Below are 14,110 nucleotides of genomic sequence, written 5' to 3'. Positions count from 1 at the left end.
CTCTCCCCTCCCTTCTCCCAACCCAGCCAGCCTGGGATCTTTTGGAAAACTCCTGTGATTGTATGTAAAGTAAAACTAAAAAATGCAGATGAGATACAGTTTCCCCTCCCCTCTGCACCAAAGGACTATGGGTTCTCGCGGAGCTTGTCAGTTTCTGATTCATTGCCCACAGTGTCCTAGGAAGGTATCCTTAATATTGTAGCATTTATGGTAAATTACTATTAAGTTTCCTTAAAAGAGGACAACAGCGTTCCCAACTACTGAATGGGCAACTAAATGTACAATATGTAATATTAGGTGTGGGGATAGTCTTTATTTCACCCATGATAGAAAATGCTTATAAAAGATTCACTTAAAGCACTCCCTGAAGAAAAATAAAAACACTTTGGGGTTTCTTTTAGGAGGTGAAGAATGGATTTTTTGAATTTCTGCCTTACTCTCTGGTTTTATGATTTATTGAAATATGATGTCTAGGCTCATTTTATGTGTTGGTCATAGCTTTCGGATAGTCTAGCGATTATTAAATTATCTGCTCTTGATCTGTCTTCCAGGTTGGTTGTATTTCTTATGAGATATTTTATTCTATTTTTTTCAGTCTTTTGCATTTTATTTCTTAATGTCTCATGGCATCGTGAGCATTCATTTGGTCAATTCTGATTTTCAAGGATATCTGGCCTTTTATGCTTTTACAACTCAGTCTGGGAGCTTACAACCTTTTAGTGCTCCCAGAGTGGAGTGATCCCTGTTGAGGTTTGTTCATTCACCTGCTCTGAGCTCTCTAAGTTCGTGGCCCAGCATTTTGTCATCTTGTTCTCAATTGGAGGTTTTAGAAGATTCCTGCTGGACTCACCTTCTATTGGCCCACTTCAGAGTGACTCTTTTGGGTTTCAGAGTGACTGAACCAATGGATTCCCTTTGATCTGGGACTCCTGCCCTGTTTATTTCACTGTAGGTTACATACTGGACCAAAGGCTAGAACTGAGACACCACTCTGCTCCTGGTTCTGAAGTCACATAGCTGCTATTCACTTCCAGAACTTGTTCTTTGCTCAGAACCTCAGCTAGAACCAAAGCTAAAGACCATTCCTCTCAGCCCTGGATATTGACCCAGAACTGGGTAGTCTGGGGAACAGAGATACCAGATGGCACTTATTCCTGTTTCCAGCATTTGTTCAGGGAACCCTTGGGATTTCTGTTTGCCTTAGTGCTTCCTACCCTTATATCCTGTTTCATCTCTCTTTCAGTCCTCTGGGCACTAGTGTTTCCTGGGTGCTGAATGCTCCTGACTAGCATTTTCTTGGTTACCCCCTTCCCCATTATCCTCAACTCTTTCTGTTGGTCTCCCTAAGCCACCCAATGCTGTAAATATGATTCAGTATGTCTTTTTCTTGACTTTCTTGATCAGGATTCAGTCTGGTGCATTTTCTAGACTTCTGAACAACATTACTCCCACATTCTTAGCTGAGAACTTCGCCTTACATTTTACTAAAGAAAAAAAGTCATTCCATGAAGGATCCCTCTTATTCCCCTCCTCACCTCACATCAGCCAGATGTTTTCTGTCACTATGTTCACTTTCACTCATGTCTCACATTAAGAAGTAGCCCCTTTCTTTACAAAAGCAAACCCTTCTACCTGCATCATTGATCCCACTCCATCACATCTTCTCCAACAGATTGTGTCCTCCATCCTCCCCACCCCTTCACTTATTTTCAGTCTCTTCTTGTCAGCTGGACATCTCTTCCATCCTCAAAGAACCCTTACTTGATCCATCCATCCCTGCTAGCTAACATCCTACATCTTTCCTCCCTTCTGTGGCTAAACTTGAGAAGGGGCTATCTACAATTGGTTCCTTTACTTTCTTTCCTCTCACTCTCTCCTTACTTCTCTATCCTCTGGCTTCTGACTTCACAATTCAATCAAAACCACTTTCTTCGGAGTCAGCAATAGTTTCTTTGTAAGAAGGAATGGGAGACAGCCCCATATGTAGAGAGAGGCCCACTTGTGGCAAAGAGAGGCTGTTTTTCTATGACTCAAAAGGAGGCAGAAGAGATATTTCTAGCTAAGCAACTTTCCTTCACCTTTTTCTCAGTGGTTTCTTTGATATTCTTGCCCTTTTGTCCTTCCCATATAAAATTTATATTCTTTCCACCTATTATTCTACATATTATTATGTACATATTATTCTTTCTACCTCTATAAAATAATTTTTTTGGTAATTTGACTAGTATAGCACTAAATAAAGTAAATTAATTTAGGTAGAATTGTCATTTTTATTATATTGACTCAGCTGGCTCATGAGTAATTAATATCCTCTGATTGTTTACTTTATTTGTATAAAAACTGTTTTGCAATTGTGTTCCTATAATTCCTGGGTTTGTCTTGGCAGCTGGACTCCCAAGTATTTTATGTTGTTTGCAGTTATATTAAATGGAATTTTTCTTCCTGTCTCTTCCTGCTGTGTTTTGTTGCTAGTATATAAAAATGCTGGTGATCTGTGTGGGTTTATTTTATATACTACAACTCTGATGAAGCTGTTGTTTCAACTAGGCTTTTAGTTGATTCGTTAGGATTCTCTAAGTATACCATCCTATTATCTGCAAAGAGTGCTAGTTTTGTTTTCTCATTGCCTATTGTAATTCCTTCAATTTCTTTTTCTTGTCTTATTGTTATAGTTAGCATTTCTAGAACAAGATGAATAATAGTGGTGTTAATAGGCACCCTTGATCTTATTGGAAAGGCTTCTAGTTTATCGTGATTACAGATTATGCTTGCTGAAGGTCTTTAGATAATAGTTATCATTTTAAGAAAAGCTCCTATACTTTCTAGTGTTTCAAATAGGAAGGAGTATTGTATTTTGTCAAATGGTTTTTCTGTATCTATTGAGATAATCTCAAAGCCCTGGTGAGACAGAACTTTCCTGCCAAATTCCCAAGTTGTCTTGGGCTGGAAAATCGTTTCTTCTGACCTTTTGTTGGTTCTGCCACTTCAGAATTTGATTTGAGGCATTATTTTAAAGTTGTTCGGAGGGTAATTTGGTAATTCTCTATTCCACCAGCTTGGCTTCACCTCTTCTCTTCAATTGTTTTGACTTCTTTTTTATTTTTGAGATGAATTATTTAATTTTTCAGTCCCTTAAAAATATTAGCTAATTTTATTTTATTTCCACTCGCTACCCCAAATTAGCTCCTTATTTTATTTATGTTATATTAGATTTTTTTTTTGCTTTCAATTCTATTAATTTCTTCTTTTTCAGAATTTCTACTTTGTTGTTTGGATTTTTTATTTGTTGTTCTAGCTATTTTTTAGGTTGTATCCTCAATTCATACATCTTTTCTTTCTTTTGTTGATGAAATCATGTGGCCATATAAATTTTCCTATAAAGACTGCTTTAGTTACATCCCATAAATTTTAGTATGTTGTGTTGACCTAAGAACTTGGTTAAAGAAAAGGCAACAGGCTAAATGCATACATTTTATGTTTTAATTAATTAATTAATCAATTCCCTATTAAAGACAACGGTAACATAATGCATTATGGAGCCAGAAATGTTCTGGCTACCCCGTACGGAAATCTTCTGGCTTATATACATTTTGCTGTAAGAAAGGAATTCTCTTAGATAAACACACTGTAAACAAGGTAGCATCAGTTGGGTTTTATGATCCCAAACTATGGGCATCTTCTTTCCATAGCATGCCTTTGTAATTCAAGGTAAGGAAAAAGTCCCATCACCCAGATTACAGATATCTTGTCCTAAACAGACCTTTGAAGTTGTTCATCTTAACAGAGTTGACAAAGCTGAAGTTACAACCCAAGGTATCTGTGTTTTTCTCTTATCACTAGGATGCTAAAAGAAGGGTCTGGTAAGGAAGTCCCATTTGCTTGACATCAAAAAGCATCCTCTAAGTTAAACAAAGGGGACTATTAGGTTCAGGCTCTTCTTAATTCAAACTTTGGCCCTTATTAAAGTCTAAAATTTATGTGAAATATTATCAGTTGTTTCATTATTATAATTTCTTTGATAAAATTTTCCATTGTTTTATATTTGGCCCATTCTAATTTTAAAGGCATTAATTTGGGTTCTTAGGTATCTGTTCTCTCCATTCGTTCCTCCCAAGCAATTCTATTTTGTACATTTTGTTTCATTTATTCCAAATATGTTTGTAATCTTTGCGGTCAGAACATTTTTTCCTTTGAGGGTCTACTTTGACTTGTGGAATCTGTACAAAGTTATTTTGTTGTTGTTGTGTTAGGTCTTTTCTTTGGTTTATTCATATCACTATCCTCAGTGTTGGGATTAAGGGCTTGTGCTTGGGTCAAACTCTGCTTCTGTACTCTTGGATGGCTAGGAAAGGGAAGGGGAAAGTCCTTGGATTTAGTCCTTTAGATGCAGATGCTCTGATCCAAGAATCAGGGTGTTGGAATGTTCTGCCTCCATGAGGGTCAATCAATCAATTATATGCCTATTGTTTGTTAAGCACTGGAGATTCAAAGAGAAGGAAGAAGTAATCTCAGTTTTGGGGGAGATAACACAGGCCTATATGTTTAGAATACATATGCACACACATGTGCATATATTTATAGGTTTCTCTATAAATATCTGTATATGCATATATAATGAATAAAATATATACATATACACACACACACAATTAAAAATAAAGTAGTTAAAAAGTTAGGAGGGAAGGAGGGCACTAATGATTGGGAGGATGAAGAAAGGTCGACATCTAGGTTGTGAGCCTGGGTAACTGGGGAAATGGTGGTGCCTTTGGTGGTAAAGGGAAAGATTGGAAGTAGGCAGTCTTTAGGGGAAAGATAATGAGTTCATTGTGTGTGGGATGGCTCAGGTCCCTACATAAATCAATTACTCAGAGGCCTCTCAAAGTGATGACAGAAAAGAGATTTATTCGATTCTCGAGAATCTGGACAATCCTACAGCAGTTCACCCGGAGTAGGAAAGCCGAAGACAAAGAAAGGGCAGTGATTTATATAGACTCTAAGGCAAGTCCCTCCCCCCCACTGACCATTATTCTCATTAGCTGAGAATATGATCTTACATTCTAGACACGAAATCTAACCAATCCCTTTCGAAATGAAGACATTGAAGAATTAGGTAAACTTTATCCAATCATTGAGACCCTAATGTACTACATAGTTTTATATCCTTATATGGAATTATTCTGTTCTAAAAATATAGTAACCTTGAGCCTCTCAGTCTTACCTCACCCCTGGGAGAAGAATTACAATCTGAGAAGTCTTCACTAAACCTATCCCACTCAATTGTGACCTAGATGAAGGTCCAGCAAAAGATATGGAAAAGGATAAGCCAGACAGGTAGAAGGAGAGCCAGAAAATATTGATATTCCAAAAATCCAGTGAGAAGGGACAACTGAGGAGAAGAAAGTGATCAACAATGTCAAAGGCTAGAGAGGTCAGGAAGGAATCATTGATAACTTTGAAGAGAGTATTTTTGGCTGAATGATGATGAAGGAAGCCAGACTGTAGAGAGTCAGAGGAGAGGAAGTAGAGGCACCAATTTTAGTAGTAGTTTATCCACAAAAGAGAAAAGAGAAATATGGGATGATGGATTTCAAGGAAGAGTTTTCTGAGGATGAGGGCAACCTGTTGGAGAATACAGAGTGGAATGAATGAGATCGATGATGTATGTAGAGGGTTCTGCCTTGGTAAGGAGAAGGGTCATTTACCTCTTGCTATGAGACAGGGGTGAAGGAGGACTTGGTGGCAGAAGGCATCTAGATGATTTGAGATGAGAAAGGAATAAGAGGGAGCTCTTATTTGTTGATTTCCTTTTTTTCCCAATAAAATATGAGACAAAGTAGTCAGCTGAGAAAGTTGGGGTTTGGGGAGCCATGTTAAGCCTGAAGAAGGATGAAAAGGTTTAGAAGAGTTCTGTAGCACCTGGAATAGTGAGTTAATTAAGGAGTTAAGTACCTTAGAACAGTGAGGACCCAGTTGAGGTCATATAACATAAAACTGTAGTGTACTTCCTGGGGATAGTTTTGTGATTTTTCTCCAGCTTTGTTCAGTAGCACATAGCAGTGATACAAGAGTGAGGCATGGCAGGTCAAGATTGGTGATATGATAAGAGAAGAGTACAGTGTAGGGTTGAATTGGTTTATCAATAGGTCAAGATGGGGAAGGGACGAGAGTACAGGGAAGATGGCCAAGAAAGAATGAGGGGTCAAGAAAATGTCGGTCACAGTGTGGACTAAGAAAAGAATTTGGGGTCAAAAGGCAAGAGTAGAGGTATATTAATAATAGTTTGTGATCAGATAAGGATATCTTGGAGTTCAGGAATATGGGAGTGGTGCATTTGTAGATGATGGCAAACTTAAAAGTATGACCATTTTTTGTGTGACTCAAGTGAAGTGGAGGAGTATGTAATGTCAAAATTGAGAAACTCTGAAGTTTGAGTGTTTTTGAGTGTATTCATATATGTATTTAAGTCTCCTAGCATGAGGACAAACGTTGAAAAGAGTAAGACTGTGAGCCAGCACTGAACTTATTGAAGAGGGAAATATTTTGAAGGTCAGGAGACAACAGTTACCTGACTTTTATTTGGGGGCTAAATATTGCAGTGGTGTGCTAGAACCAACTCACTAGGTACAATTGTCAAATTATACCTCAACAAATACTATAAATCAGGGCTTGATTTATTGTTTGCTGATTGTTTACACTTAAAATGAGGGGGAAATTTTAAAAAAATGATTGGAAATGTTAATAATGCAAATTAAATTTAAAAGTGTGTTATATGTACATGTATGTATACATACATATATGTATATGTGTGTGTATATATATTTATATGTATATATATTTCTTTTAAGTATATATATTTCTAGTTACGTATTTACCAGCACAGCCCTGAGTGAACTTCAAAGGAGAAGGGGTTATTGAGTGATGATGGTAGAGGGAGAACCTGGAAGTGGCGATGGGAAACAAAGGAATATTCCAACTTTCCCACCTCAGAGAAATGAATGAAAATAATGTATTATCCTCCTGGGAAAGGATTGTATCATGTATTAAATAATTGTTAATGCACACTTATGAATTTTGTGTTTTAAGCATTTTTTTTTTTTGGTGGAGGAAGTAAATAGTTGCTTATACCTGATCTAATTTGTAGAAATAGACCCTGTTTCTAGAAGGGACCCTGTTAAACCCTTCTGGGGAGATTTTGGACATGAATCAAATCTAAAAAACCTAAGAGGTTTTCACCCAGAGTTCCAGAGTGGGAATACAATGAGTTAGGGATTATGAAAAAGCCTTATTCTTTCTTTAGAGATCATGCTATCCAAGGATTAAATATGGTTCACTTGAGTCCAGAACAAGGGCCCCTTAGTGGGAGAGGGTACCCTAGGCCCTTTTCTGTGCATTACACATAGAAAACGAACTTTACCCACAGTAAGGTATTAAGGACTTAAAATAATTGTTACCCCTCCCAAAGAATCTTTAAAAGAGGAAGACTTTAGAGTTGGGAAATCATTTTTCTGCTGAGTTACTGACCCATAGACAAAAATCAAGACAAGAAAAATAGCTTTAAAAATTCATTTATTTTTTTGTTTTTTAAAATAAGAAAATTTTAACACATTAATATTCTTAGAAAATATCACTGTCACTTTCCAATAGCTTCCCAGAGCCTTGGTGGTTGCACTCCAAATAGAATACACACTCTTTAAGGAAAGGGAAATTCTTGTCATTTGAACATTGTATCTCATCCTGTACTTACCAGAATGTTCTGAACACAGTAGTGGTTTTAATACAAATTTGAAAGGTTGAATTGTATTAAGCATATTTGTAGGACTTCTTGTTTGGGGGGAGTCCAGGGAAAGAAGGCAGATGCAATATTTTTCTAGGGAACAAAGTATAGGATCACAAGAAATATCATAAGGGTTTGAGCTAATAATGCTATTAGCTCAAGCCCAGCAGGTTCTGTTTTTTTCCACTCTTAGGAGCTAGTAAATACCACCTGCCCCTCCCCATTCCAATGAGCAATAGTCAGCTTTTGCAATGGGATATTTACTTAGAAGATATAGCAAGAAGAAAAATTCAAATACTTCCTGAACTCCAGCACTTTGGGGGTACCCTCTCCCCTATCCTTTCTCAGTGCCTGGGAAGAAAGAGCTCAGACTTAGCTCAGGTTTGACCTCACATTGGTCCCACTGACTTCATGTCCTATGGCAGCATTGCTGCTAAATGGGTCCTTGCTCAACCACAGTTGGGTTGGGTCCTAAGGTTATTCTTTGCTTCTCAGGGCTTTGATGCCAAGCTGGCTATAAAACCTTCGTGTTGGGATACTGGAGCACCCTCTTTACCAGCCTTCTGAAATTCACAACATCATAGTTTCTAATCCCTGCATCTAAAGTAGAAAAGAATGAATGGAAAGCACAGCACAAGGTGATGTCCATTTCATGAGGGTCTCATCTTGACCTCAAAAGGAAGGACTTGAAGTCTGCTCCCCTACAGTATTATTTCTCACTGTTTGCCCTTAGTGAAGGAGTCAAACTAAGAACTGCTGAATGTTTCTGCAGCTAATTAAAGAGCCTCCTATTTACCACCTGGTCAGCCAACCAGAACCCATTACACAGTGTCTAGGCATGCTCCACAATCTCACTCAAACCCTTCCATGACATCCAAATGGAGAACTGGCATCAGCTGAGCACATTGATACACTTAGGGCAGGTACATTAACACTTTCAAAGTTGTTTTCCTTTATAATGTTGAGGCATTGTATAAATTATCCTGGTTCAGAAGTGGGGAAGCTACATGTGGCTCTCTAGATCCTCTAGGCCTGCTGCATTTGAGGTCCTAGAGGGTCATATGTGGCCTCGAGACTGCAGCTTCCCTACCCCTGTCCTAGTTCTTCTCACTTCATTCTGCAACCATTTACATAAAGCTTCTTTCTCTGTTATCTTAAGGGTATAATACTATTCCATTATGTTACATAAGACAATTTACTCAGCCATATCCCAGTTGATGAGCTTCTCCTTTATTTCAGGATCTTTGCCTCAGTAAAAGTGATGCTATAAACATTATTGTGCATAAGGATTCTTTCCCTCTTTTTTGAGCTCTTTGGGGGAGTACCTGCAAAGACCTTGGCCTAAAGGGCCCAAGGTCTCCCACTGCATCCAGGGTCATCTCCAATCATCCCGATGAATATCTGGATTCAGATGGCTTTGGAGGAGAAGTGAGGCTGGTGACCTGCACAGCCCTCTCTCACTCAAAACAAAGTCAAGTGCAAGTCTTCTTCGGAAATGAAGGACGAACACAATATTAGGGGTATTGCTGAACCTAGTTATGCACATTTTAGCAACTTTGGGGTATAGTTCCAAACTGTTCTACAGAATGGCTGACCAATTCACAGAGCTACCAACTTTGCATTAATGTGCCTATTTTGCCACATCTCCAATAGCAATTGTCATTTTTCTTTTGGCATCCTTGCCAATCTGATGAGTATGAGGTATAACCTGAGCACTGTTGTATTGATTTGTATTTCTATAATTCTTAGTGATTTTGTGTGATTTTCCTATAGTTGTAGAAAGCCTTCTTTTGAGAACTGCCTGTTCATGTCCTTTGACTGTTTATCTACTGGAGAATGACTTTTTCTTATCTATTTGAATCAATTCCTTATTTACCTTGGATGGCAGTTCTTTTTGCTTCAAGGATATCACCTCCCAGTTAACTGTTCCCCTTCCCTTTTAACTGTGTTGCTTTGGTTTAGGCAGAAAATTTTCAACCTTGCATATTCAAATTACCCATTTTATCTCTATGATACTCTCTAGCTTTTGTTTGGTCAAGAACTTGTCTCCAGTCTTCAGTTGTGAAGTATATCTTCCCCGTTCCTGTGATTGGTTTGTATTAAAGATGTGTCCATTTGAAGCTAATTGTGCTGCCAGTGACATCCAATTCTTTGTGATCTTTCCAGTTTTTCTCAGGAAAGAATACTGGGGTGATTTGTCATTTCCTTCTCTAGCTCATTTTACAGATGAGGAAAGGAGGTAAACAAGGTTAAGTGACTTGCCCAAGGTCATTCAGCTAGTAAGTATCTTGGGCCAGATTTGAACTTGGGAAGATGGTGGTGAAGGTGAGTGTTCCTGATACCAAGCCCACTGCTCCACCTAATTGCCTCCAGTTGTGGTGTATCATGTGAACATTGGCCTATCTAATTTCTGCCAGACTATTTCCAGATTTCCAACTTTTTTTTGTCAGATAGTAAGTTCTTATGTCAATAACCGGATCTTTTGGATTTATAAACACTATGTTGCAATGTTTGTTATGTTGTATACCCAATCTTTTCCACTCATTGACATTTCTATTTTTTAGTCAATACTAAATAATTTTGATGATTACTGCTTTGTAATGTAGTATGAGATTTGATTTTTCTAGGTTCCCTTTCTTCCCACTGCTTTTCATTATTTACCCTGCAACCAGTCTATGTCACTGCAAGATAAAATTTGGCTGTATAATAGAAACCCATGATCAAGTAGGAGGAGCAGATTCTTTCCACACCATACCTTTCTCTTTCAACTAGTCATTCAAAGAAAGAATGACCTTCTCTTGCTCTATTCCCCTCCACCTTAGACAACAGAGGTTTCTCCTGAGGCACCTCTATTTTAGGTTATACTTGCCTCTGGGTTAACAATAATGACTATTTTTAAACCTAGGATTGAACTGGTCTCAATCTGCTTAGGTCATTTCTCTGCTATCTTAGGACCTTGAAAATTAATCATCAAAATATAAGATTCTCTTTAACCTTAGAGCTGTTAAGTAAGTCTTTTCTTCTGGCTTTCAGTAAGAAGTTCCAGGTTTTCTTTATAGGACCTGGAGAGTGGGGGGGACTTTGTGAACAAGCAGATGTAGAGAAGTCAGCCTTGTGAATGTTCCTGGTTTCTAGCTTGTGTCACTAGAGATTTCAGGGAATTTTTCCTTTGGGGGAGAGCAAAGACTCTTTATCTCTTTTTCTCGGCTTACCTGAGATATTCAACTCCTATTGGGAGAGATCATTCACTGTGTATCATTTGGAACATTTTAGTTTAGAGGACAAAAGGGGAGTCACTGAAATTTACTGAATAAGGGGTAACACAGTCATACCCATACTTTTGGAATATTTCTTTGGTGGTTGTGTTTTCTTTGTTTTTGAAGATGACCATGACATAAGGGAGATGATGACATGACTTGCAGTTGACTTTGATTTGAGTGAGAGAGGGTTGTGCAAGGTCACCAGCCTCACTTCCTCGTCCAGAGCCCTCTGGGTCCAGTGGCCAGATAGTCATCAGGATGACTGGAGATGGCCCAGGATGCAATGGGAGACCCTGGCCCTTTTAGGCTAAGACCTTTTCAGGTTCTCATTTTGAGCGAGATAACACCCATTCAGTGAATAGGCCTGGGGTGGAAGACAAAACTCCCCTGCATCAATTTCATGGAGGTGCTGAAATCCTTGGAAACTGAAATGGTTGATTCAAAGTTTCACACCATTTCCTTCTAGCTAATCCAGAACTTTCACCCATACTTTCCTCATGTTCTTCCTAAAGACAATAATGTCAGCAGAGTATGATCTAATACATGCAGATAGTTCATGTCTCCAACTTCTCCCTCTTAATCATTCTTTGGAAAATGTCAGGTGCAGTTTACCCAAACTGGTAAAATTCAGTTGAGCTGAAAGAAGGCTGTCTTCTATTTGTTTTCCTCTGCCATATTAATCTGGTAATAGCTGTTGTGAATTACAATTCTTGTTAATTACTTTCTCAAGCACTACACATTCCATGCATCAGTGAAAGTACACCTGTTCTCTTGCTGAGCTCCTACCTCAACCACTCCTTCATTCTTCTGGGGAAGAATGGGGAATCCTCCAATCAATTTTCTCTGGCTCTGTTTTAGAAATTGAAGAGACAATACTCTTATGATACTTGTCACCATTTGACTCTGCCCTCTTATGCCTCAGCATAGACTTCATAGATGGTCAAAGTATATATGTGTGTATGTATGTGTGTGAGTGTGTGTGTGTGTGTGTGTGTGTGTATAGACTCCCTGCTTGTTGGTCGTATAATTGTGCTAATGTCTTGAACAGGCTAGGATTGTTTCCAAATAGAACTGATACTCCATGAACACATATTCGGGCTAGACACACTAGAGTCAGAGTATCCAATGCTTTATTGATACTAGCAATTTTTTTTATTCCAAGTCACTCAGGGATTTGTGAACTTTAAAAAAAATTAGTGTGATAACTATATTTCAATATAATTTATTTCCTTGTAGTCTTATGTATTTTAATTTATGCATTTAAAAACATTATTCTGAGAAGGGGTCCAAAAGTTTCGCCAGACTGTCAAAGGGGACAGTGACACACAAAAAAGTTAAAGAACCCCTGTTCTAGAGGCTGTAAATCTTTTTTTCCTCAAATATCTGTCATAAAATGTATGGAAAATGATGGTCATTTGTACTCTAGTCTCTAGGACAGCAGTGGAATCTACATTCTCATTCTTTGCCATCACCTCTATATAAGATTCATGAGTTTAGGTGGAAAAGACTCTTTGGTAATTTTCAATGAAGTTATGCTCATTGCTTGTGGAGACCAGGGTGGCTTCCTTCCTTGACCACCCTTCTCCTTTTTCTGAAGGGCAGCTAGGTGGTACAGTGGATAGAGTACCAGTGCAGGAGTCAGGAGGACCTGAGTTCAAATCTCACCACAGACACTTGACACTCTCTAGCTGGGTGACATTGGGCAAGTCACTTAACCCCAATTACCTCATCCTGGTTCATCTCCAGTCATCCTGATGAATATCACAGGTCACTGGATTCAGATGTCTCTGGAGGAGAAGTGAGGCTAGTGATTTGCACAGTCCTCCCTCACTCAAAACAAAGTCAAGTGCAAGTCATGTCATCATTTCTCTGATGGCATAGTCTTCTTTGGCAATGAAGGACAAACACACCTTTTTCTGAAGTTTTTCTATTGTCCCTAGCTTTTGCACCCCCAGAACTCCCTTCTCTTCATGAGATCATGTGGTCTGCATATGTCCATTTTCTCCATAGTAAAAGCAGAATGAATTTCTGCCTTTCTGGTTTTCTCCTGGAAGTGATATTCTTTTTGTATCAGTCTGGCATGGCCTTCATGCCCTTGCCCCATTACCCTTCCAGATGGAACAAGTGTGCCCACTTTTAACAAAATTATTAATGAAGTTCTTCAGGTGACATTGCATTTACTTGCACAGTTATTCCCCCTGAATAGTTTCACTGAATTATGCATCATTAGATATTCCTAAGGTCAATTAGAGTTTCCTGTCTTTGAGATTAAGCCTCTCTTTGCACCTTTGTATGAGTATATGTGATCTCATATACTCATTATTTGAATGTGTTACGTGACCAGTAATTTATGGATATATTCAAGTCACACCAGCCTACTACTCCTTTGGTGTCTTGTCTCTATTGCATCATATCCTTTTTTTTCCCCAGAAGACAATATTACTTTCAGTATTAGTATCTCTAGAGATCTGTCCTCTCATGCCTAAAATTGGAATGGTAATATCCCTTTATATTGAATGAAACTGACAAACTTTGGAAGTATCTTTTTCACCAACACTTTAGAGCCATAGAAAATTTCAATATATTTAAAACATTTTAGAAAATTCCCAGGTTTTTGCGTCCTAGATCCCACAGGTGTGTGTGTTCATCCTTCATTGCCGAAGAAGATCGTGCCATCAGAGAAATGATGACATGAGTTGCACTTGACTTTGTTTTGAGTGAGGGAGGGCTGTGCAGGTCACCAGTCTCACTTCTCCTCCAGAGCCATCTGAATCCAGTGACCAGATATTCATCAGGATGACTGGAGATGACCCAGGATGAGGCAATTGGGATTAAGTGACTTGCCCAAGATCACCCAGCTAGTGAGTGTCAAGTGTCTGAGGTGAGATTTGAACTCAGGTCCTCCTGACTCCTGCACTGATGCTCTACCCACTGCACTACCTAGCTGCCCCAGGTATTCAAATGAGGAATGTTTGGTTGTTGTAGTTGTTCAGTCATTCAGCTGGGTCTGAATCTTCATGACACCATGGACCATAGTACACCAAGACCTTCTATCCTTCACTATCTCTTAAAGTCT

At 38.6% G+C, this 14,110-nt stretch overlaps 1 protein-coding gene across 1 annotated transcript in view; it reads left to right on the top strand.

The window, feature by feature from the left end:
• The window catches only part of CRYAA (crystallin alpha A), a 78,770-nt gene that overhangs the window by 1,534 nt on the left and 63,126 nt on the right, over nucleotides 1-14,110 (top strand). The gene's annotated exons all lie outside the window — the stretch shown is intronic.

The sequence above is a fragment of the Notamacropus eugenii genome, chromosome 5 (assembly GCF_028372415.1).
Source record: "Notamacropus eugenii isolate mMacEug1 chromosome 5, mMacEug1.pri_v2, whole genome shotgun sequence".
In the NCBI taxonomy this organism is placed as follows: Eukaryota; Metazoa; Chordata; class Mammalia; order Diprotodontia; family Macropodidae; genus Notamacropus; species Notamacropus eugenii.
This window is presented reverse-complemented; position numbering and strand designations above follow the sequence as displayed.